The sequence below is a fragment of the Lissotriton helveticus genome, chromosome 11 (assembly GCF_964261635.1).
Source record: "Lissotriton helveticus chromosome 11, aLisHel1.1, whole genome shotgun sequence".
Taxonomy (NCBI): Eukaryota; Metazoa; Chordata; class Amphibia; order Caudata; family Salamandridae; genus Lissotriton; species Lissotriton helveticus.
In genome coordinates, this window is record NC_136072.1 from 1082382647 (window position 1) to 1082405597 (window position 22951).

At 42.3% G+C, this 22951-nt stretch overlaps 11 non-coding genes across 11 annotated transcripts; all 11 read left to right on the forward strand.

Annotated features, from left to right (window-relative positions):
• Positions 1 to 1099: 1099 nt before the first annotated feature.
• LOC144793166 (U4 spliceosomal RNA) lies at positions 1100 to 1240 on the forward strand. The gene has a single exon (XR_013602821.1). It is a non-coding gene; the product is annotated as a U4 spliceosomal RNA (small nuclear RNA).
• A 1920-nt stretch (positions 1241 to 3160) lies between these two features.
• Positions 3161 to 3301, forward strand: LOC144793153 (U4 spliceosomal RNA). Its single transcript, XR_013602810.1, has one exon. It is a non-coding gene; the product is annotated as a U4 spliceosomal RNA (small nuclear RNA).
• Positions 3302 to 5228: 1927 nt separating this feature from the next.
• LOC144793662 (U4 spliceosomal RNA) lies at positions 5229 to 5368 on the forward strand. Its single transcript, XR_013603140.1, has one exon. It is a non-coding gene; the product is annotated as a U4 spliceosomal RNA (small nuclear RNA).
• A 1929-nt stretch (positions 5369 to 7297) lies between these two features.
• Positions 7298 to 7438, forward strand: LOC144793135 (U4 spliceosomal RNA). Its single transcript, XR_013602794.1, has one exon. It is a non-coding gene; the product is annotated as a U4 spliceosomal RNA (small nuclear RNA).
• A 1930-nt stretch (positions 7439 to 9368) lies between these two features.
• On the forward strand, positions 9369 to 9508 carry LOC144793768 (U4 spliceosomal RNA). The gene has a single exon (XR_013603236.1). It is a non-coding gene; the product is annotated as a U4 spliceosomal RNA (small nuclear RNA).
• Positions 9509 to 11435: 1927 nt separating this feature from the next.
• On the forward strand, positions 11436 to 11575 carry LOC144793149 (U4 spliceosomal RNA). Its single transcript, XR_013602806.1, has one exon. It is a non-coding gene; the product is annotated as a U4 spliceosomal RNA (small nuclear RNA).
• A 1929-nt stretch (positions 11576 to 13504) lies between these two features.
• LOC144793931 (U4 spliceosomal RNA) lies at positions 13505 to 13644 on the forward strand. Its single transcript, XR_013603379.1, has one exon. It is a non-coding gene; the product is annotated as a U4 spliceosomal RNA (small nuclear RNA).
• Positions 13645 to 15572: 1928 nt separating this feature from the next.
• Positions 15573 to 15713, forward strand: LOC144793157 (U4 spliceosomal RNA). Its single transcript, XR_013602813.1, has one exon. It is a non-coding gene; the product is annotated as a U4 spliceosomal RNA (small nuclear RNA).
• A 1929-nt stretch (positions 15714 to 17642) lies between these two features.
• LOC144793051 (U4 spliceosomal RNA) lies at positions 17643 to 17782 on the forward strand. Its single transcript, XR_013602721.1, has one exon. It is a non-coding gene; the product is annotated as a U4 spliceosomal RNA (small nuclear RNA).
• A 1929-nt stretch (positions 17783 to 19711) lies between these two features.
• LOC144793183 (U4 spliceosomal RNA) lies at positions 19712 to 19852 on the forward strand. The gene has a single exon (XR_013602830.1). It is a non-coding gene; the product is annotated as a U4 spliceosomal RNA (small nuclear RNA).
• A 1929-nt stretch (positions 19853 to 21781) lies between these two features.
• LOC144793138 (U4 spliceosomal RNA) lies at positions 21782 to 21922 on the forward strand. Its single transcript, XR_013602797.1, has one exon. It is a non-coding gene; the product is annotated as a U4 spliceosomal RNA (small nuclear RNA).
• The last annotated feature ends 1029 nt before the right edge of the window (positions 21923 to 22951 follow it).

Here is a 22951-nt window from a genome sequence, read left to right on the forward strand (position 1 = left end):
TATGCTGCATGCAGACGGAGACACACAACGTACACACAGCCATATATAGGGCAAGTATAAAAATCTGTATTGTGACGCAGCTGCGGCATAAATGTTGCCGCCCATTTACAATGTGACGCATCTAGGGAGATGTGTCACATTGTAAAGTCCCGCATCATATTATACCTGCGTCAGGTATAATGTATGCAGGGTGGGCGTTCCCACGCTAAAAGTCTTCTAGAACTGACGCACTGAAATCTACAAGATTTCACTACATCACTCTACGCCTTCACTGTGTCAAAATCCCTACGCCTGCACAGACCAGGCATAAGTTATGACTCAGGGCTTTTTGCGTCACTTTCATGAGCATTTCCAGCAATGCGTCACTTTTGTGCCAACAGATGCGTCAGAATTTCTGACGCATCTGTTAATTCTTGCGCCATGGAGCGCTGTATTGTAAATACAGCACATTCATCGTGGCACAAGGACATTCAGCACTGACTCAAGGAAACTTATGCATCCATGCAGTTGCGTCAGGTCCTTGTGAATCTTCCCCTAAAATGTTTTGAAAACCAGGAAACCAGTATATTGTACCTCCTAAAGCTAAAAATGAAATGCAGCAAATGCAACTATGTAGTGCCATGAAATGGCAGACGTGCATTATGGAATATGGAAAAATTTATCTATAATTTATTTTCCTTTAAATTGATTGCCGTTCCTTCTCTAGTAAACATTTGAAGACAGTGGGACCTATGAGGATGCTATTATGAATTTGTGCTTCTTATATTTTCCACAACCCATGGTTAGCAGCCTAGATCTCATCTTTGTGTGAAGGTATATCTGCCTGAGCATCAAATCCATAACTTGGGAGGGTGCTGCTTACCTGTACAGCTATTTAGCATACAATTGCCCATAATTCCCTGCGTGTGGCTATCGACGGTTTGGGGCAGAGAGCTGATAGAAATTAGTAAAACAACACCATTATATGTCTTACATTGCCTATCAGAAGCAGTGGAGGAGTAGTTATGCATAAACAGATAACATCTTTTGAAAAGGAATCATGTTCTTTGTAACATGAGGTACTAGGGCAAGTGTGCATGAAATTCACACTAAATTGTTTAGCTTTGCGCAGTGGCAGTATCGTAGCAAATGAGGTTTAAACGAGGCGTGATTATTGCTTATTAAAAACTTTACCCAATACCCCGTCATGAAGACTTGAACTATAGTCGAAATGGCAAGTTTTTGACAGTCTCTTCGGAGACTGGAGAATATGTAATTAAAAAACAAGATAGTTTAGTTTGCAATGCAATTTACTTGCAGGTTTGTGATCTGTGACAAGGACAAAACGGTGACTATATTTGGCTTCAGTTTACTCTTTACGTTCTCTTTTGTTTTCTCTGCTTTTTAAATACAGCAGTAATTTAGGGATTTATTTTCCTTGATGAGTTTTTGTTATTCTTTTATTTCTTCCACTTTGTTCTCATCTTTGCTCCACGGATTCGCTTGGGTCAGTGATGGGCAGAGGACAGGCTTTGTTTCTGCTCTCTGAGGTGACTCGCAGTCCGGCGCAGGGCTGGGCTCTTCCGAGGTCTCATCTCCCATTCAAATGTGCACTAACCGCCCAGAAAGTTTTTTTCTGGGAGCGAAGGCATTTGTTATCAGTAGGAAAATGTGGAGAGGGTTCATACAGATTGTTTGAAACAGAACAAGAACTGACAAAGCTCTTGTTTTTGCCGTTTGACATTATGTAAAGTTTATTTCTAATGCTCTTTGTGGCACTGAGTAATTGATGTTACCCAGCTCTATGACAGGGGCGTAGCTTCTGTTGGTGCAGCAGGTGCAGTTGCACTGGTGCCCACAGACCTGCGGGACCCACTGAACCCTGATTATTGCGGTATTTTATATTCCAAACTTCAACAAGGGGGCCTATTTTCTTCCTTGCTCTAGGGCCCATTTTTTCACCTGAGAGCCTTGAAAGACTGCATGGATCCTCTCTGATTTGAATTGGTGACAATGAGGTTAGGCAAAGAGCTCTTGTGTGGCTGCATCAGCCCAACTGGGCTACCAGATCTGGCACATTTGTATGCTGCATGCAGACGGAGACACACAACGTACACACAGCCATATATAGGGCAAATATAAAAATCTGTATTGTGACGCAGCTGCGGCGTAAATGTTGCAGCCCATTTACAATGTGACGCATCTAGGGAGATGTGTCACATTGTAAAGTCCCGCATCACATTATACCTGCGTCAGGTATAATGTATGCAGGGTGGGCGTTCCCACGCTAAAAGCCTTCTAGAACTGACGCACTGAAATCTACAAAATTTCACTACATCACTCTACGCCTTCACTGTGTCAAAATCCCTATGCCTGCACAGACCAGGCATAAGTTATGACTCAGGGCCTTTTGCGTCACTTTCATGAGCATTTCCAGCAATGCGTCACTTTTGTGCCAACAGATGCGTCAGAATTTCTGACGCATCTGTTAATCCTTGCGCCATGGAGCGCTGTATTGTAAATACAGCACATTCATCGTGGCACAAGGACATTCAGCACTGACTCAAGGAAACTTATGCATCCATGCAGTTGCGTCAGGTCCTTGTGAATCTTCCCCTAAAATGTTTTGAAAACCAGGAAACCAGTATATTGTACCTCCTAAAGCTAAAAATGAAATGCAGCAAATGCAACTATGTAGTGCCATGAAATGGCAGACGTGCATTATGGAATATGGAAAAATGTATCTATAATTTAGTTTCCTTTAAATTGATTGCCGTTCCTTCTCTAGTAAACATTTGAAGACAGTGGGACCTATGAGGATGCTATTATGAATTTGTGCTTCTTATATTTTCCACAACCCATGGTTAGCAGCCTAGATCTCATCTTTGTGTGAAGGTATATCTGCCTGAGCATCAAATCCATAACTTGGGAGGGTGCTGCTTACCTGGACAGCTATTTAGCATACAATTTCCCATAATTCTCTGCGTGTGGCTATCGACTGTTTGGGGCAGAGAGCTGATAGAAATTAGTAAAACAACACCATTATATGTCTTACATTGCCTATCAGAAGCAGTGGAGGAGTAGTTATGCATAAACAGATAACATCTTTTGAAAAGGAATCATGTTCTTTGTAATATGAGGTACTAGGGCAAATGTGCATGAAATTCACACTAAATTGTTTAGCTTTGCGCAGTGGCAGTATCGTAGCCAATGATGTTTAAACGAGGCGTGATTATTGCTTATTAAAAACTTTACCCAATACCCCGTCATGAAGACTTGAAATATAGTCGAAATGGCAAGTTTTTGACAGTCTCTTCAGAGACTGGAGAATATGTAATTAAAAAAAGATAGTTTATTTTGCAATTCAATTTACTTGCAGGTTTGTGATCTGTGACAAGGACAAAACGGTGACTATATTTGGCTTCAGTTTACTCTTTACGTTCTCTTTTGTTTTCTCAGCTTTTTAAATACAGCAGTAATTTAGGGATTTATTTTCCTTGATGAGTTTTCGTTATTCTTTTATTTCTTCCCCTTTGTTCTCATCTTTGCTCCACGGATTCGCTTGGGTCAGTGAAGGGCAGAGGACGGGCTTTGTTTCTGCTCTCTGAGGTGACTCGCAGTCCGGCGCAGGGCTGGGCTCTTCCGAGGTCTCATCTCCCATTCAAATGTGCAATAACCACCCAGAAAGTTTTTTTCTGGGAGCGAAGGCATTTGTTATCAGTAGGAAAATGTGGAGAGGGTTCATACAGATTGTATGGAGTGTTTGAAACAGAACAAGAACTGACAAAGCTCTTGTTTTTGCCGTTTGACATTATGTAAAGTTTATTTCTAATGCTCTTTGTGGCACTGAGTAATTGATGTTACCCAGCTCTATGACAGGGGCGTAGCTTCTGTTGGTGCAGCAGGTGCAGTTGCACTGGCGCCCACAGACCTGCGGGACCCACTGAACCCTGATTATTGCGGTATTTTATATTCCAAACTTCAACAAGGGGGCCTATTTTCTTCCTTGCTCTAGGGCCCATTTTTTCACCTGAGAGCCTTGAAAGACTGCATGGATCCTCTCTGATTTGAATTGGTGACAATGAGGTCAGGCACAGAGCTCTTGTGTGGCTGCATCAGCCCAACTGGGCTACCAGATCTGGCACATTTGTATGCTGCATGCAGACGGAGACACACAACGTACACACAGCCATATATAGGGCAAGTATAAAAATCTGTATTGTGACGCAGCTGCGGCATAAATGTTGCCGCCCATTTACAATGTGACGCATCTAGGGAGATGTGTCACATTGTAAAGTCCCATATCATATTATACCTGCGTCAGGTATAATGTATGCAGGGTGGGCGTTCCCACGCTAAAAGCCTTCTAGAACTGACGCACTGAAATCTACAAGATTTCACTACATCACTCTACGCCTTCACTGTGTCAAAATCCCTACGCCTGCACAGACCAGGCATAAATTATGACTCAGGGCTTTTTGCGTCACTTTCATGAGCATTTCCAGCAATGCGTCACTTTTGTGCCAACAGATGCGTCAGAATTTCTGACGCATCTGTTAATTCTTGCGCCATGGAGCGCTGTATTGTAAATACAGCACATTCATCGTGGCACAAGGACATTCAGCACTGACTCAAGGAAACTTATGCATCCATGCAGTTGCGTCAGGTCCTTGTGAATCTTCCCTTAAAATGTTTTGAAAACCAGGATACCAATATATTGTACCTCCTAAAGCAAAAAATAAAATGCAGCAAATGCAACTATGTAGTGCCATGAAATGGCAGACGTGCATTATGGAATATGGAAAAATTTATCTATAAATTATTTTCCTTTAAATTGATTGCCGTTCCTTCTCTAGTAAACATTTGAAGACAGTGGGACCTATGAGGATGCTATTATGAATTTGTGCTTCTTATATTTTCCACAACCCATGGTTAGCAGCCTAGATCTCATCTTTGTGTGAAGGTATATCTGCCTGTGCATCAAATCCATATCTTGGGAGGGTGCTGCTTACCTGTACAGCTATTTAGCATACAATTTCCCATAATTCTCTGCATGTGGCTATCGACGGTTTGGGGCAGAGAGCTGATAGAAATTAGTAAAACAACACCATTATATGTCTTACATTGCCTATCAGAAGCAGTGGAGGAGTAGTTATGCATAAACAGATAACATCTTTTGAAAAGGAATCATGTTCTTTGTAACATGAGGTACTAGGGCAAGTGTCTATGAAATTCACACTAAATTGTTTAGCTTTGCGCAGTGGCAGTATCGTAGCCAATGAGGTTTAACCGAGGCGCGATTATTGCTTATTGAAAACTTTACCCAATACCCCGTCATGGTGACTTGAAATATAGTTGAAATGGCAATTTTTGACAGTCTCTTCGGAGACTGGAGAATATGTAATTAAAAAATAAGATAGTTTATTTTGCAATGTAATTTACTTGCAGGTTTGTGATCTGTGACAAGGACAAAACGGTGACTCTATTTGGCTTCAGTTTACTCTTTACGTTCTCTTTTGTTTTCTCAGCTTTTTAAATACAGCAGTAATTTAGGGATTTATTTTCCTTGATGAGTTTTCGTTATTCTTTTATTTCTTCCCCTTTGTTCTCATCTTTGCTCCACGGATTCGCTTGGGTCAGTGATGGGCAGAGGACGGGCTTTGTTTCTGCTCTCTGAGGTGACTCGCAGTCCGGCGCAGGGCTGGGCTCTTCCGAGGTCTCATCTCCCATTCAAATATGCACTAACCGCCCAGAAAGCTTTTTTCTGGGAGCGAAGGCATTTGTTATCAGTAGGAAAATGTGGAGAGGGTTCATACAGATTGTATGGAGTGTTTGAAACAGAACAAGAACTGACAAAGCTCTTGTTTTTGCCGTTTGACATTATGTAAAGTTTATTTCTAATGCTCTTTGTGGCACTGAGTAATTGATGTTACCCAGCTCTATGACAGGGGCGTAGCTTCTGTTGGTGCAGCAGGTGCAGTTGCACTGGCGCCCACAGACCTGCGGGACCCACTGAACCCTGATTATTGCGGTATTTTATATTCCAAACTTCAACAAGGGGGCCTATTTTCTTCCTTGCTCTAGGGCCCATTTTTTCACCTGAGAGCCTTGAAAGACTGCATGGATCCTCTCTGATTTGAATTGGTGACAATGAGGTCAGGCAAAGAGCTCTTGTGTGGCTGCATCAGCCCAACTGGGCTACCAGATCTGGCACATTTGTATGCTGCATGCAGACGGAGACACACAACGTACACACAGCCATATATAGGGCAAATATAAAAATCTGTATTGTGACGCAGCTGCGGCGTAAATGTTGCGGCCCATTTACAATGTGACGCATCTAGGGAGATGTGTCACATTGTAAAGTCCCGCATCACATTATACCTGCGTCAGGTATAATGTATGCAGGGTGGGCGTTCCCACGCTAAAAGCCTTCTAGAACTGACGCACTGAAATCTACAAGATTTCACTACATCACTCTACGCCTTCACTGTGTCAAAATCCCTACGCCTGCACAGACCAGGCATAAGTTATGACTCAGGGCTTTTTGCGTCACTTTCATGAGCATTTCCAGCAATGCGTCACTTTTGTGCCAACAGATGCGTCAGAATTTCTGACGCATCTGTTAATCCTTGCGCCATGGAGCGCTGCATTGTAAATACAGCACATTCATCGTGGCACAAGGACATTCAGCACTGACTCAAGGAAACTTATGCATCCATGCAGTTGCGTCAGGTCCTTGTGAATCTTCCCCTAAAATGTTTTGAAAACCAGGAAACCAGTATATTGTACCTCCTAAAGCTAAAAATGAAATGCAGCAAATGCAACTATGTAGTGCCATGAAATGGCAGACGTGCATTATGGAATATGGAAAAATGTATCTATAATTTATTTTCCTTTAAATTGATTGCCGTTCCTTCTCTAGTAAACATTTGAAGACAGTGGGACCTATGAGGATGCTATTATGAATTTGTGCTTCTTATATTTTCCACAACCCATGGTTAGCAGCCTAGATCTCATCTTTGTGTGAAGGTATATCTGCCTGAGCATCAAATCCATAACTTGGGAGGGTGCTGCTTACCTGGACAGTTATTTAGCATACAATTTCCCATAATTCTCTGCGTGTGGCTATCGACTGTTTGGGGCAGAGAGCTGATAGAAATTAGTAAAACAACACCATTATATGTCTTACATTGCCTATCAGAAGCAGTGGAGGAGTAGTTATGCATAAACAGATAACATCTTTTGAAAAGGAATCATTTTCTTTGTAACATGATGTACTAGGGCAAGTGTGCATGAAATTCACACTAAATTGCTTAGCTTTGCGCAGTGGCAGTATCGTAGCCAATGAGGTTTAAACGAGGCGTGATTATTGCTTATTAAAAACTTTACCCAATACCCCGTCATGAAGACTTGAAATTTAGTCGAAATGGCAAGTTTTTGACAGTCTCTTCGGAGACTGGAGAATATGTTATTAAAAAAATAAGATAGTTTATTTTGCAATGCAATTTTCTTGCAGATTTGTGATCTGTGACAAGGACAAAACGGTGACCATATTTGGCTTCAGTTTACTCTTTACGTTCTCTTTTGTTTTCTCAGCTTTTTAAATACAGCAGTAATATAGGGATTTATTTTCCTTGATGAGTTTTCGTAATTCTTTTATTTCTTCCTCTTTGTTCTCATCTTTGCTCCACAGATTCGCTTGGGTCAGTGATGGGCAGAGGACAGGCTTTGTTTCTGCTCTCTGAGGTGACTCGCAGTCCGGCGCAGGGCTGGGCTCTTCCGAGGTCTCATCTCCCATTCAAATGTGCACTAACCGCCCAGAAAGTTTTTTTCTGGGAGCGAAGGCGTTTGTTATCAGTAGGAAAATGTGGAGAGGGTTCATACAGATTGTATGGAGTGTTTGAAACAGAACAAGAACAGACAAAGCTCTTGTTTTTGCCGTTTGACATTATGTAAAGTTTATTTCTAATGCTCTTTGTGGCACTGAGTAATTGATGTTACCCAGCTCTATGACAGGGGCGTAGCTTCTGTTGGTGCAGCAGGTGCAGTTGCACTGGCGCCCACAGATCTGCGGGACCCACTGAACCCTGATTATTGCGGTATTTTATAATCCAAACTTCAACAAGGGGGCCTATTTTCTTCCTTGCTCTAGGGCCCATTTTTTAACCTGAGAGCCTTGAAAGACTGCATGGATCCTCCCTGATTTGAATCGGTGACAATGAGGTCAGGCAAAGAGATCTTGCATGGCTGCATCAGCCCAACTGGGCTACCAGATCTGGCACATTTGTATGCTGCATGCAGACGGAGACACACAACGTACACACAGCCTTATATAGGGCAAGTATAAAAATCTGTATTGTGACGCAGCTGCGGCGTAAATGTTGCGGCCCATTTACAATGTGACGCATCTAGGGAGATGTGTCACATTGTAAAGTCCCCCATCACATTATACCTGCGTCAGGTATAATGTATGCAGGGTGGGCGTTCCCACGCTAAAAGCCTTCTAGAACTGACGCACTGAAATCTACAAGATTTCACTACATCACTCTACGCCTTCACTGTGTCAAAATCCCTACGCCTGCACAGACCAGGCATAAGTTATGACTCAGGGCTTTTTGCGTCACTTTCATGAGCATTTCCAGCAATGCGTCACTTTTGTGCCAACAGATGCGTTAGAATTTCTGACGCATCTGTTAATCCTTGCGCCATGGAGCGCTGTATTGTAAATACAGCACATTCATCATGGCACAAGGACATTCAGCACTGACTCAAGGAAACTTATGCATCCATGCAGTTGCGTCAGGTCCTTGTGAATCTTCCCCTAAAATGTTTTGAAAACCAGGAAACCAGTATATTGTACCTCCTAAAGCTAAAAATGAAATGCAGCAAATGCAACTATGTAGTGCCATGAAATGGCAGACGTGCATTATGGAATATGGAAAAATGTATCTATAATTTATTTTCCTTTAAATTGATTGCCGTTCCTTCTCTAGTAAACATTTGAAGACAGTGGGACCTATGAGGATGCTATTATGAATTTGTGCTTCTTATATTTTCCACAACCCATGGTTAGCAGCCTAGATCTCATCTTTGTGTGAAGGTATATCTGCCTGAGCATCAAATCCATAACTTGGGAGGGTGCTGCTTACCTGTACAGCTATTTAGCATACAATTGCCCATAATTCCCTGCGTGTGGCTATCGACGGTTTGGGGCAGAGAGCTGATAGAAATTAGTAAAACAACACCATTATATGTCTTACATTGCCTATCAGAAGCAGTAGAGGAGTAGTTATGCATAAACAGATAACATCTTTTGAAAAGGAATCATGTTCTTTGTAACATGAGGTACTAGGGCAAGTGTGCATGAAATTCACACTAAATTGTTTAGCTTTGCGCAGTGGCAGTATCGTAGCCAATGAGGTTTAACCGAGGCGCGATTATTGCTTATTGAAAACTTTACCCAATACCCCGTCATGGAGACTTGAAATATAGCCGAAATGGCAATTTTTGACAGTCTCTTCGGAGACTGGAGAATATGTAATTAAAAAATAAGATAGTTTATTTTGCAATGCAATTTACTTGCAGGTTTGTGATCTGTGACAAGGACAAAACGGTGACTCTATTAGGCTTCAGTTTACTCTTTACGTTCTCTTTTGTTTTCTCAGCTTTTTAAATACAGCAGTAATTTAGGGATTTATTTTCCTTGATGAGTTTTCCTTATTCTTTTATTTCTTCCCCTTTGTTCTCATCTTTGCTCCACGGATTTGCTTGGGTCAGTGATGGGCAGAGGACGGGCTTTGTTTCTGCTCTCTGAGGTGACTCGCAGTCCGGCGCAGGGCTGGGCTCTTCCGAGGTCTCATCTCCCATTCAAATGTGCACTAACCGCCCAGAAAGTTTTTTTCTGGGAGCGAAGGCGTTTGTTATCAGTAGGAAAATGTGGAGAGGGTTCATACAGATTGTATGGAGTGTTTGAAACAGAACAAGAACTGACAACTCTTGTTTTTGCCGTTTGACATTATGTAAAGTTTATTTCTAATGCTCTTTGTGGCACTGAGTAATTGATGTTACCCAGCTCTATGACAGGGGCGTAGCTTCTGTTGGTGCAGCAGGTGCAGTTGCACTGGCGCCCACAGACCTGCGGGACCCACTGAACCCTGATTATTGCGGTATTTTATATTCCAAACTTCAACAAGGGGGCCTATTTTCTTCCTTGCTCTAGGGCCCATTTTTTCACCTGAGAGCCTTGAAAGACTGCATGGATCCTCTCTGATTTGAATTGGTGACAATGAGGTCAGGCACAGAGCCCTTGTGTGGCTGCATCAGCCCAACTGGGCTACCAGATCTGGCACATTTGTATGCTGCATGCAGACGGAGACACACAACGTACACACAGCCATATATAGGGCAAGTATAAAAATCTGTATTGTGACGCAGCTGCGGCATAAATGTTGCCGCCCATTTACAATGTGACGCATCTAGGGAGATGTGTCACATTGTAAAGTCCCGCATCATAATATACCTGCGTCAGGTATAATGTATGCAGGGTGGGCGTTCCCACGCTAAAAGTCTTCTAGAACTGACGCACTGAAATCTACAAGATTTCACTACATCACTCTACGCCTTCACTGTGTCAAAATCCCTACGCCTGCACAGACCAGGCATAAGTTATGACTCAGGGCTTTTTGCGTCACTTTCATGAGCATTTCCAGCAATGCGTCACTTTTGTGCCAACAGATGCGTCAGAATTTCTGACGCATCTGTTAATTCTTGCGCCATGGAGCGCTGTATTGTAAATACAGCACATTCATCGTGGCACAAGGACATTCAGCACTGACTCAAGGAAACTTATGCATCCATGCAGTTGCGTCAGGTCCTTGTGAATCTTCCCCTAAAATGTTTTGAAAACCAGGAAACCAGTATATTGTACCTCCTAAAGCTAAAAATGAAATGCAGCAAATGCAACTATGTAGTGCCATGAAATGGCAGACGTGCATTATGGAATATGGAAAAATGTATCTATAATTTATTTTCCTTTAAATTGATTGCCGTTCCTTCTCTAGTAAACATTTGAAGACAGTGGGACCTATGAGGATGCTATTATGAATTTGTGCTTCTTATATTTTCCACAACCCATGGTTAGCAGCCTAGATCTCATCTTTGTGTGAAGGTATATCTGCCTGAGCATCAAATCCATAACTTGGGAGGGTGCTGCTTACCTGTACAGCTATTTAGCATACAATTGCCCATAATTCCCTGCGTGTGGCTATCGACGGTTTGGGGCAGAGAGCTGATAGAAATTAGTAAAACAACACCATTATATGTCTTACATTGCCTATCAGAAGCAGTGGAGGAGTAGTTATGCATAAACAGATAACATCTTTTGAAAAGGAATCATGTTCTTTGTAACATGAGGTACTAGGGCAAGTGTGCATGAAATTCACACTAAATTGTTTAGCTTTGCGCAGTGGCAGTATTGTAGCAAATGAGGTTTAAACGAGGCGTGATCATTGCTTATTGAAAACTTTACCCAATACCCTGTCATGTAGACTTGAAATATAGTCGAAATGGCAATTATTGACAGTCTCTTCGGAGACTGGAGAATATGTAATTAAAAAACAAGATAGTTTAGTTTGCAATGCAATTTACTTGCAGGTTTGTGATCTGTGACAAGGACAAAACGGTGACTATATTTGGCTTCAGTTTACTCTTTACGTTCTCTTTTGTTTTCTCTGCTTTTTAAATACAGCAGTAATTTAGGGATTTATTTTCCTTGATGAGTTTTTGTTATTCTTTTATTTCTTCCACTTTGTTCTCATCTTTGCTCCACGGATTCGCTTGGGTCAGTGATGGGCAGAGGACGGGCTTTGTTTCTGCTCTCTGAGGTGACTCGCAGTCCGGCGCAGGGCTGGGCTCTTCCGAGGTCTCATCTCCCATTCAAATGTGCACTAACCGCCCAGAAAGTTTTTTTCTGGGAGCGAAGGCATTTGTTATCAGTAGGAAAATGTGGAGAGGGTTCATACAGATTGTATGGAGTGTTTGAAACAGAACAAGAACTGACAAAGCTCTTGTTTTTGCCGTTTGACAATATGTAAAGTTTATTTCTAATGCTCTTTGTGGCACTGAGTAATTGATGTTACCCAGCTCTATGACAGGGGCGTAGCTTCTGTTGGTGCAGCAGGTGCAGTTGCACTGGCGCCCACAGACCTGCGGGACCCACTGAACCCTGATTATTGCGGTATTTTATATTCCAAACTTCAACAAGGGGGCCTATTTTCTTCCTTGCTCTAGGGCCCATTGTTTCACCTGAGAGCCTTGAAAGACTGCATGGATCCTCTCTGATTTGAATTGGTGACAATGAGGTTAGGCAAAGAGCTCTTGTGTGGCTGCATCAGCCCAACTGGGCTACCAGATCTGGCACATTTGTATGCTGCATGCAGACGGAGACACACAACGTACACACAGCCATATATAGGGCAAATATAAAAATCTGTATTGTGACGCAGCTGCGGCGTAAATGTTGTGGCCCATTTACAATGTGACGCATCTAGGGAGATGTGTCACATTGTAAAGTCCCGAATCACATTATACCTGCGTCAGGTATAATGTATGCAGGGTGGGCGTTCCCACGCTTAAAGCCTTCTAGAACTGACGCACTGAAATCTACAAGATTTCACTACATCACTCTACGCCTTCACTGTGTCAAAATCCCTACGCCTGCACAGACCAGGCATAAGTTATGACTCAGGGCTTTTTGCGTCACTTTCATGAGCATTTCCAGCAATGCGTCACTTTTGTGCCAACAGATGCGTCAGAATTTCTGACGCATCTGTTAATCCTTGAGCCATGGAGCGCTGTATTGTAAATACAGCACATTCATCGTGGCACAAGGACATTCAGCACTGACTCAAGGAAACTTATGCATCCATGCAGTTGCGTCAGGTCCTTGTGAATATTCCTCTAAAATGTTTTGAAAACCAGGAAACCAGTATATTGTACCTCCTAAAGCTAAAAATGAAATTCAGCAAATGCAACTATGTAGTGCCATGAAATGGCAGACGTGCATTATGGAATATGGAAAAATGTATCTATAATTTATTTTCCTTTAAATTGATTGCCGTTCCTTCTCTAGTAAACATTTGAAGACAGTGGGACCTATGAGAATGCTATTATGAATTTGTGCTTCTTATATTTTCCACAACCCATGGTTAGAAGGCTAGATCTCATCTTTGTGTGAAGGTATATCTGCCTGAGCATCAAATCCATAACTTGGGAGGGTGCTGCTTACCTGTACAGCTATTTAGCATACAATTTCCCATAATTCGCTGCCTGTGGCTATCGACGGTTTGAGGCAGAGAGCTGATAGAAATTAGTAAAACAACACCATTATATGTCTTATATTGCCTATCAGAAGCAGTGGAGGAGTAGTTATGCATAAACAGATAACATCTTTTGAAAAGGAATCATGTTCTTTGTAACATGAGGTACTAGGGCAAGTGTGCATGAAATTCACACTAAATTGTTTAGCTTTGCACAGTGGCAGTATCGTAGCCAATGAGGTTTAACCGAGGCGCGATTATTGCTTATTGAAAACTTTACCCAATACCCCGTCATGGAGACTTGAAATATAGTCGAAATGGCAATTATTGACAGTCTCTTCGGAGACTGGAGAATATGTAATTAAAAAATAAGATAGTTTATTTTGCAATGCAATTTACTTGCAGGTTTGTGATCTGTGACAAGGACAAAACGGTGACTCTATTTGGCTTCAGTTTACTCTTTACGTTCTCTTTTGTTTTCTCAGCTTTTTAAATACAGCAGTAATTTACGGATTTATTTTCCTTGATGAGTTTTCGTTATTCTTTTATTTCTTCCCCTTTGTTCTCATCTTTGCTCCACGGATTCGCTTGGGTCAGTGATGGGCAGAGGACGGGCTTTGTTTCTGCTCTCTGAGGTGACTCGCAGTCCGGCGCAGGGCTGGGCTCTTCCGAGGTCTCATCTCCCATTCAAATGTGCACTAACCGCCCAGAAAGTTTTTTTCTGGGAGCGAAGGCATTTGTTATCAGTAGGAAAATGTGGAGAGGGTTCATACAGATTGTATGGAGTGTTTGAAACAGAACAAGAACTGACAAAGCTCTTGTTTTTGCCGTTTGACATTATGTAAAGTTTATTTCTAATGCTCTTTGTGGCACTGAGTAATTGATGTTACCCAGCTCTATGACAGGGGCGTAGCTTCTGTTGGTGCAGCAGGTGCAGTTGCACTGGCGCCCACAGACCTGCGGGACCCACTGAACCCTGATTATTGCGGTATTTTATATTCCAAACTTCAACAAGGGGGCCTATTTTCTTCCTTGCTCTAGGGCCCATTTTTTCACCTGAGAGCCTTGAAAGACTGCATGGATCCTCTCTGATTTGAATTGGTGACAATGAGGTCAGGCAAAGAGCTCTTGTGTGGCTGCATCAGCCCAACTGGGCTACCAGATCTGGCACATTTGTATGCTGCATGCAGACGGAGACACACAACGTACACACAGCCATATATAGGCAAGTATAAAAATCTGTATTGTGACGCAGCTGCGGCATAAATTTTGCGGCCCATTTACAATGTGACGCATCTAGGGAGATGTGTCACATTGTAAAGTCCCGCATCATATTATACCTGCGTCAGGTATAATGTATGCAGGGTGGGCGTTCCCACGCTAAAAGCCTTCTAGAACTGACGCACTGAAATCTACAAGATTTCACTACATCACTCTACGCCTTCACTGTGTCAAAATCCCTACGCCTGCACAGACCAGGCATAAGTTATGACTCAGGGCTTTTTGCGTCACTTTCATGAGCATTTCCAGCAATGCGTCACTTTTGTGCCAACAGATGCGTCAGAAGTTCTGACGCATCTGTTAATTCTTGCGCCATGGAGCGCTGTATTGTAAATACAGCACATTCATCGTGGCACAAGGACATTCAGCACTGACTCAAGGAAACTTATGCATCCATGCAGTTGCGTCAGGTCCTTGTGAATCTTCCCCTAAAATGTTTTGAAAACCAGGAAACCAGTATATTGTACCTCCTAAAGCTAAAAATGAAATTCAGCAAATGCAACTATGTAGTGCCATGAAATGGCAGACGTGCATTATGGAATATGGAAAAATTTATCTATAATTTATTTTCCTTTAAATTGATTGCCGTTCCTTCTCTAGTAAACATTTGAAGACAGTGGGACCTATGAGGATGCTATTATGAATTTGTGCTTCTTATATTTTCCACAACCCATGGTTAGCAGCCTAGATCTCATCTTTGTGTGAAGGTATATCTGCCTGAGCATCAAATCCATAACTTGGGAGGGTGCTGCTTACCTGTACAGCTATTTAGCATACAATTTCCCATAATTCCCTGCATGTGGCTATCGACGGTTTGGGACAGAGAGCTGATAGAAATTAGTAAAACAACACCATTATATGTCTTACATTGCCTATCAGAAGCAGTGGAGGAGTAGTTATGCATAAACAGATAACATCTTTTGAAAAGGAATCATGTTCTTTGTAACATGAGGTACTAGGGCAAGTGTGCATGAAATTCACACTAAATTGTTTAGCTTTGTGCAGTGGCAGTATCGTAGCCAATGAGGTTTAAACGAGGCGTGATTATTGCTTATTAAAAACTGTATCCAATACCCCGTCATGAAGACTTGAACTATAGTCGAAATAACAAGTTTTTGACAGTCTCTTCGGAGACTGGAGAATATGTAATTAAAAAATAAGATAGTTTAGTTTGCAATGCAATTTACTTGCAGGTTTGTGATCTGTGACAAGGACAAAACGGTGACTATATTTGGCTTCAGTTTACTCTTTACGTTCTCTTTTGTTTTCTCAGCTTTTTAAATACAGCAGTAATTTAGGGATTTATTTTCCTTGATGAGTTTTCGTTATTATTTTATTTCTTCCCCTTTGTTCTCATCTTTGCTCCACGGATTCGCTTGGGTCAGTGATGGGCAGAGGACGGGCTTTGTTTCTGCTCTCTGAGGTGACTCGCAGTCCGGCGCATGGCTGGGCTCTTCCGAGGTCTCATCTCCCATTCAAATGTGCACTAACCGCCCAGAAAGTTTTTTTCTGGGAGCGAAGGCATTTGTTATCAGTAGGAAAATGTGGAGAGGGTTCATACAGATTGTATGGAGTGTTTGAAACAGAACAAGAACTGACAAAGCTCTTGTTTTTGCCGTTTGACATTATGTAAAGTTTATTTCTAATGCTCTTTGTGGCACTGAGTAATTGATGTTACCCAGCTCTATGACAGGGGCGTAGCTTCTGTTGGTGCAGCAGGTGCAGTTGCACTGGCGCCCACAGACCTGCGGGACCCACTGAACCCTGATTATTGCGGTATTTTATATTCCAAACTTCAATAAGGGGGCCTATTTTCTTCCTTGCTCTAGGGCCCATTGTTTCACCTGAGAGCCTTGAAAGACTGCATGGATCCTCTCTGATTTGAATTGGTGACAATGAGGTTAGGCAAAGAGCTCTTGTGTGGCTGCATCAGCCCAACTGGGCTACCAGATCTGGCACATTTGTATGCTGCATGCAGATGGAGACACACAACGTACACACAGCCATATATAGGGCAAATATAAAAATCTGTATTGTGACGCAGCTGCGGCGTAAATGTTGCGGCCCATTTACAATGTGATGCATCTAGGGAGATGTGTCACATTGTAAAGTCCCGCATCACATTATACCTGCGTCAGGTATAATGTATGCAGGGTGGGCGTTCCCACGCTTAAAGCCTTCTAGAACTGACGCACTGAAATCTACAAGATTTCACTACATCACTCTACGCCTTCACTGTGTCAAAATCCCTACGCCTGCACAGACCAGGCATAAGTTATGACTCAGGGCTTTTTGCGTCACTTTCATGAGCATTTCCAGCAATGCGTCACTTTTGTGCCAACAGATGCGTCAGAATTTCTGACGCATCTGTTAATCCTTGCGCCATGGAGCGCTGTATTGTAAATACAGCACATTCATCGTGGCACAAGGACATTCAGCACTGACTCAAGGAAACTTATGCATCCATGCAGTTGCGTCAGGTCCTTGTGAATATTCCCCTAAAATGTTTTGAAAACCAGGAAACCAGTATATTGTACCTCCTAAAGCTAAAAATGAAATGCAGCAAATGCAACTATGTAGTGCCATGAAATGGCAGACGTGCATTATGGAATATGGAAAAATGTATCTATAATTTATTTTCCTTTAAATTGATTGCCGTTCCTTCTCTAGTAAACATTTGAAGACAGTGGGACCTATGAGGATGCTATTATGAATTTGTGCTTCTTATATTTTCCACAACCCATGGTTAGCAGCCTAGATCTCATCTTTGTGTGAAGGTATATCTGCCTGAGCATCAAATCCATAACTTGGGAGGGTGCTGCTTACCTGTACAGCTATTTAGCATACAATTTCCCATAATTCGCTGCCTGTGGCTATCGACGGTTTGAGGCAGAGAGCTGATAGAAATTAGTAAAACAACACCATTATATGTCTTATATTGCCTATCAGAAGCAGTGGAGGAGTAGTTATGCATAAACAGATAACATCTTTTGAAAAGGAATCATGTTCTTTGTAACATGAGGTACTAGGGCAAGTGTGCATGAAATTCACACTAAATTGTTTAGCTTTGCGCAGTGGCAGTATCGTAGCCAATGAGGTTTAACGGAGGCGCGATTATTGCTTATTGAAAACTTTACCCAATACCCCGTCATGGAGACTTGAAATATAGCCGAAATGGCAATTTTTTACAGTCTCTTCGGAGACTGGAGAATATGTAATTAAAAAACAAGATAGTTTATTTTGCAATGCAATTTACTTGCAGGTTTGTGATCTGTGACAAGGACAAAACGGTGACTCTATTTGGCTTCAGTTTACTCTTTACGTTCTCTTTTGTTTTCTCAGCTTTTTAAATACAGCAGTAATTTAGGGATTTATTTTCCTTGATGAGTTTTCCTTATTCTTTTATTTCTTCCCCTTTGTTCTCATCTTTGCTCCACGGATTCGCTTGGGTCAGTGATGGGCAGAGGACGGGCTTTGTTTCTGCTCTCTGAGGTGACTCGCAGTCCGGCGCAGGGCTGGGCTCTTCCGAGGTCTCATCTCCCATTCAAATGTGCACTAACCGCCCAGAAACTTTTTTTCTGGGAGCGAAGGCGTTTGTTATCAGTAGGAAAATGTGGAGAGGGTTCATACAGATTGTATGGAGTGTTTGAAACAGAACAAGAACTGACAAAGCTCTTGTTTTTGCCGTTTGACATTATGTAAAGTTTATTTCTAATGCTCTTTGTGGCACTGAGTAATTGATGTTACCCAGCTCTATGACAGGGGCGTAGCTTCTGTTGGTGCAGCAGGTGCAGTTGCACTGGTGCCCACAGACCTGCGGGACCCACTGAACCCTGATTATTGCGGTATTTTATATTCCAAACTTCAACAAGGGGGCCTATTTTCTTCCTTGCTCTAGGGCCCATTTTTTCACCTGAGAGCCTTGAAAGACTGCATGGATCCTCTCTGATTTGAATTGGTGACAATGAGGTCAGGCACAGAGCCCTTGTGTGGCTGCATCAGCCCAACTGGGCTACCAGATCTGGCACATTTGTATGCTGCATGCAGACGGAGACACACAACGTACACACAGCCATATATAGGGCAAGTATAAAAATCTGTATTGTGACGCAGCTGCGGCATAAATGTTACCGCCCATTTACAATGTGACGCATCTAGGGAGATGTGTCACATTGTAAAGTCCCGCATCATATTATACCTGCGTCAGGTATAATGTATGCAGGGTGGGCGTTCCCACGCTAAAAGCCTTCTAGAACTGACGCACTGAAATCTACAAGATTTCACTACATCACTCTACGCCTTCACTGTGTCAAAATCCCTACGCCTGCACAGACCAGGCATAAGTTATGACTCAGGGCTTTTTGCGTCACTTTCATGAGCATTTCCAGCAATGCGTCACTTTTGTGCCAACAGATGCGTCAGAATTTCTGACGCATCTGTTAATTCTTGCGCCATGGAGCGCTGTATTGTAAATACAGCACATTCATCGTGGCACAAGGACATTCAGCACTGACTCAAGGAAACTTATGCATCCATGCAGTTGCGTCAGGTCCTTGTGAATCTTCCCCTAAAATGTTTTGAAAACCAGGAAACCAGTATATTGTACCTCCTAAAGCTAAAAATGAAATGCAGCAAATGCAACTATGTAGTGCCATGAAATGGCAGACGTGCATTATGGAATATGGAAAAATGTATCTATAATTTATTTTCCTTTAAATTGATTGCCGTTCCTTCTCTAGTAAACATTTGAAGACAGTGGGACCTATGAGGATGCTATTATGAATTTGTGCTTCTTATATTTTCCACAACCCATGGTTAGCAGCCTAGATCTCATCTTTGTGTGAAGGTATATCTGCCTGAGCATCAAATCCATAACTTGGGAGGGTGCTGCTTACCTGTACAGCTATTTAGCATACAATTTCCCATAATTCCCTGCATGTGGCTATCGACGGTTTGGGGCAGAGAGCTGATAGAAATTAGTAAAACAACACCATTATATGTCTTACATTGCCTATCAGAAGCAGTGGAGGAGTAGTTATGCATAAACAGATAACATCTTTTGAAAAGGAATCATGTTCTTTGTAACATGAGGTACTAGGGAAAGTGTGCATGAAATTCACACTAAATTGTTATTTTTTGCGCAGTGGCAGTATCGTAGCAAATGAGGTTTAAACGAGGCGTGATTATTGTTTATTAAAAACTTTACCCAATACCCCGTCATGAAGACTTGAACTATAGTCGAAATGGCAAGTTTTTGACAGTCTCTTCGGAGACTGGAGAATATGTAATTAAAAAACAAGATAGTTTAGTTTGCAATGCAATTTACTTGCAGGTTTGTGATCTGTGACAAGGACAAAACGGTGACTATATTTGGCTTCAGTTTACTCTTTACGTTCTCTTTTGTTTTCTCTGCTTTTTAAATACAGCAGTAATTTAGGGATTTATTTTCCTTGATGAGTTTTTGTTATTCTTTTATTTCTTCCCCTTTGTTCTCATCTTTGCTCCACAGATTCGCTTGGGTCAGTGATGGGCAGAGGACGGGCTTTGTTTCTGCTCTCTGAGGTGACTCGCAGTCCGGCGCAGGGCTGGGCTCTTCCGAGGTCTCATCTCCCATTCAAATGTGCACTAACCGCCCAGAAAGTTTTTTTCTGGGAGCGAAGGCATTTGTTATCAGTAGGAAAATGTGGAGAGGGTTCATACAGATTGTATGGAGTGTTTGAAACAGAACAAGAACTGACAAAGCTCTTGTTTTTGCCGTTTGACATTATGTAAAGTTTATTTCTAATGCTCTTTGTGGCACTGAGTAATTGATGTTACCCAGCTCTATGACAGGGGCGTAGCTTCTGTTGGTGCAGCAGGTGCAGTTGCACTGGCGCCCACAGACCTGCGGGACCCACTGAACCCTGATTATTGCGGTATTTTATATTCCAAACTTCAACAAGGGGGCCTATTTTCTTCCTTGCTCTAGGGCCCATTGTTTCACCTGAGAGCCTTGAAAGACTGCATGGATCCTCTCTGATTTGAATTGGTGACAATGAGGTTAGGCAAAGAGCTCTTGTGTGGCTGCATCAGCCCAACTGGGCTACCAGATCTGGCACATTTGTATGCTGCATGCAGACGGAGACACACAACGTACACACAGCCATATATAGGGCAAATATAAAAATCTGTATTGTGACGCAGCTGCGGCGTAAATGTTGCGGCCCATTTACAATGTGACGCATCTAGGGAGATGTGTCACATTGTAAAGTCCCGCATCACATTATACCTGCGTCAGGTATAATGTATGCAGGGTGGGCGTTCCCACGCTTAAAGCCTTCTAGAACTGACGCACTGAAATCTACAAGATTTCACTACATCACTCTACGCCTTCACTGTGTCAAAATCCCTATGCCTGCACAGACCAGGCATAAGTTATGACTCAGGGCTTTTTGCGTCACTTTCATGAGCATTTCCAGCAATGCGTCACTTTTGTGCCAACAGATGCGTCAGAATTTCTGACGCATCTGTTAATCCTTGAGCCATGGAGCGCTGTATTGTAAATACAGCACATTCATCGTGGCACAAGGACATTCAGCACTGACTCAAGGAAACTTATGCATCCATGCAGTTGCGTCAGGTCCTTGTGAATCTTCCCCTAAAATGTTTTGAAAACCAGGAAACCAGTATATTGTACCTCCTAAAGCTAAAAATGAAATGCAGCAAATGCAACTATGTAGTGCCATGAAATGGCAGACGTGCATTATGGAATATGGAAAAATTTATCTATAATTTATTTTCCTTTAAATTGATTGCCGTTCCTTCTCTAGTAAACATTTGAAGACAGTGGGACCTATGAGGATGCTATTATGAATTTGTGCTTCTTATATTTTCCACAACCCATGGTTAGCAGCCTAGATCTCATCTTTGTGTGAAGGTATATCTGCCTGAGCATCAAATCCATAACTTGGGAGGGTGCTGCTTACCTGGACAGCTATTTAGCATACAATTTCCCATAATTCTCTGCGTGTGGCTATCGACTGTTTGGGGCAGAGAGCTGATAGAAATTAGTAAAACAACACCATTATATGTCTTACATTGCCTATCAGAAGCAGTGGAGGAGTAGTTATGCATAAACAGATAACATCTTTTGAAAAGGAATCATGTTCTTTGTAACATGAGGTACTAGGGCAAGTGTGCATGAAATTCACACTAAATTGTTTAGCTTTGCGCAGTGGCAGTATCGTAGCCAATGAGGTTTAAACGAGGCGTGATTATTGCTTATTAAAAACTTTACCCAATACCCCGTCATAAAGACTTGAAATATAGTCGAAATGGCAAGTTTTTGACAGTCTCTTCGGAGACTGGAGAATATGTTATTAAAAAAATAAGATAGTTTATTTTGCAATGCAATTTTCTTGCAGATTTGTGATCTGTGACAAGGACAAAATGGTGACCATATTTGGCTTCAGTTTACTCTTTACGTTCTCTTTTGTTTTCTCAGCTTTTTAAATACAGCAGTAATATAGGGATTTATTTTCCTTGATGAGTTTTCGTAATTCTTTTATTTCTTCCTCTTTGTTCTCATCTTTGCTCCACAGATTCGCTTGGGTCAGTGATGGGCAGAGGCCAGGCTTTGTTTCTGCTCTCTGAGGTGACTCACAGTCCGGCGCAGGGCTGGGCTCTTCCGAGGTCTCATCTCCCATTCAAATGTGCACTAACCGCCCAGAAAGTTTTTTTCTGGGAGCGAAGGCGTTTGTTATCAGTAGGAAAATGTGGAGAGGGTTCATACAGATTGTATGGAGTGTTTGAAACAGACCAAGAACTGACAAAGCTCTTGTTTTTGCCGTTTGACATTATGTAAAGTTTATTTCTAATGCTCTTTGTGGCACTGAGTAATTGATGTTACCCAGCTCTATGACAGGGGCGTAGCTTCTGTTGGTGCAGCAGGTGCAGTTGCACTGGCGCCCACAGACCTGCGGGACGCACTGAACCCTGATTATTGCGGTATTTTATAATCCAAACTTCAACAAGGGGGCCTATTTTCTTCCTTGCTCTAGGGCCCATTTTTTCACCTGAGAGCCTTGAAAGACTGCATGGATCCTCCCTGATTTGAATCGGTGACAATGAGGTCAGGCAAAGAGCTCTTGCATGGCTGCATCAGCCCAACTGGGCTACCAGATCTGGCACATTTGTATGCTGCATGCAGACGGAGACACACAACGTACACACAGCCTTATATAGGGCAAGTATAAAAATCTGTATTGTGACGCAGCTGCGGCGTAAATGTTGCGGCCCATTTACAATGTGACGCATCTAGGGAGATGTGTCACATTGTAAAGTCCCGCATAACATTATACCTGCGTCAGGTATAATGTATGCAGGGTGGGCGT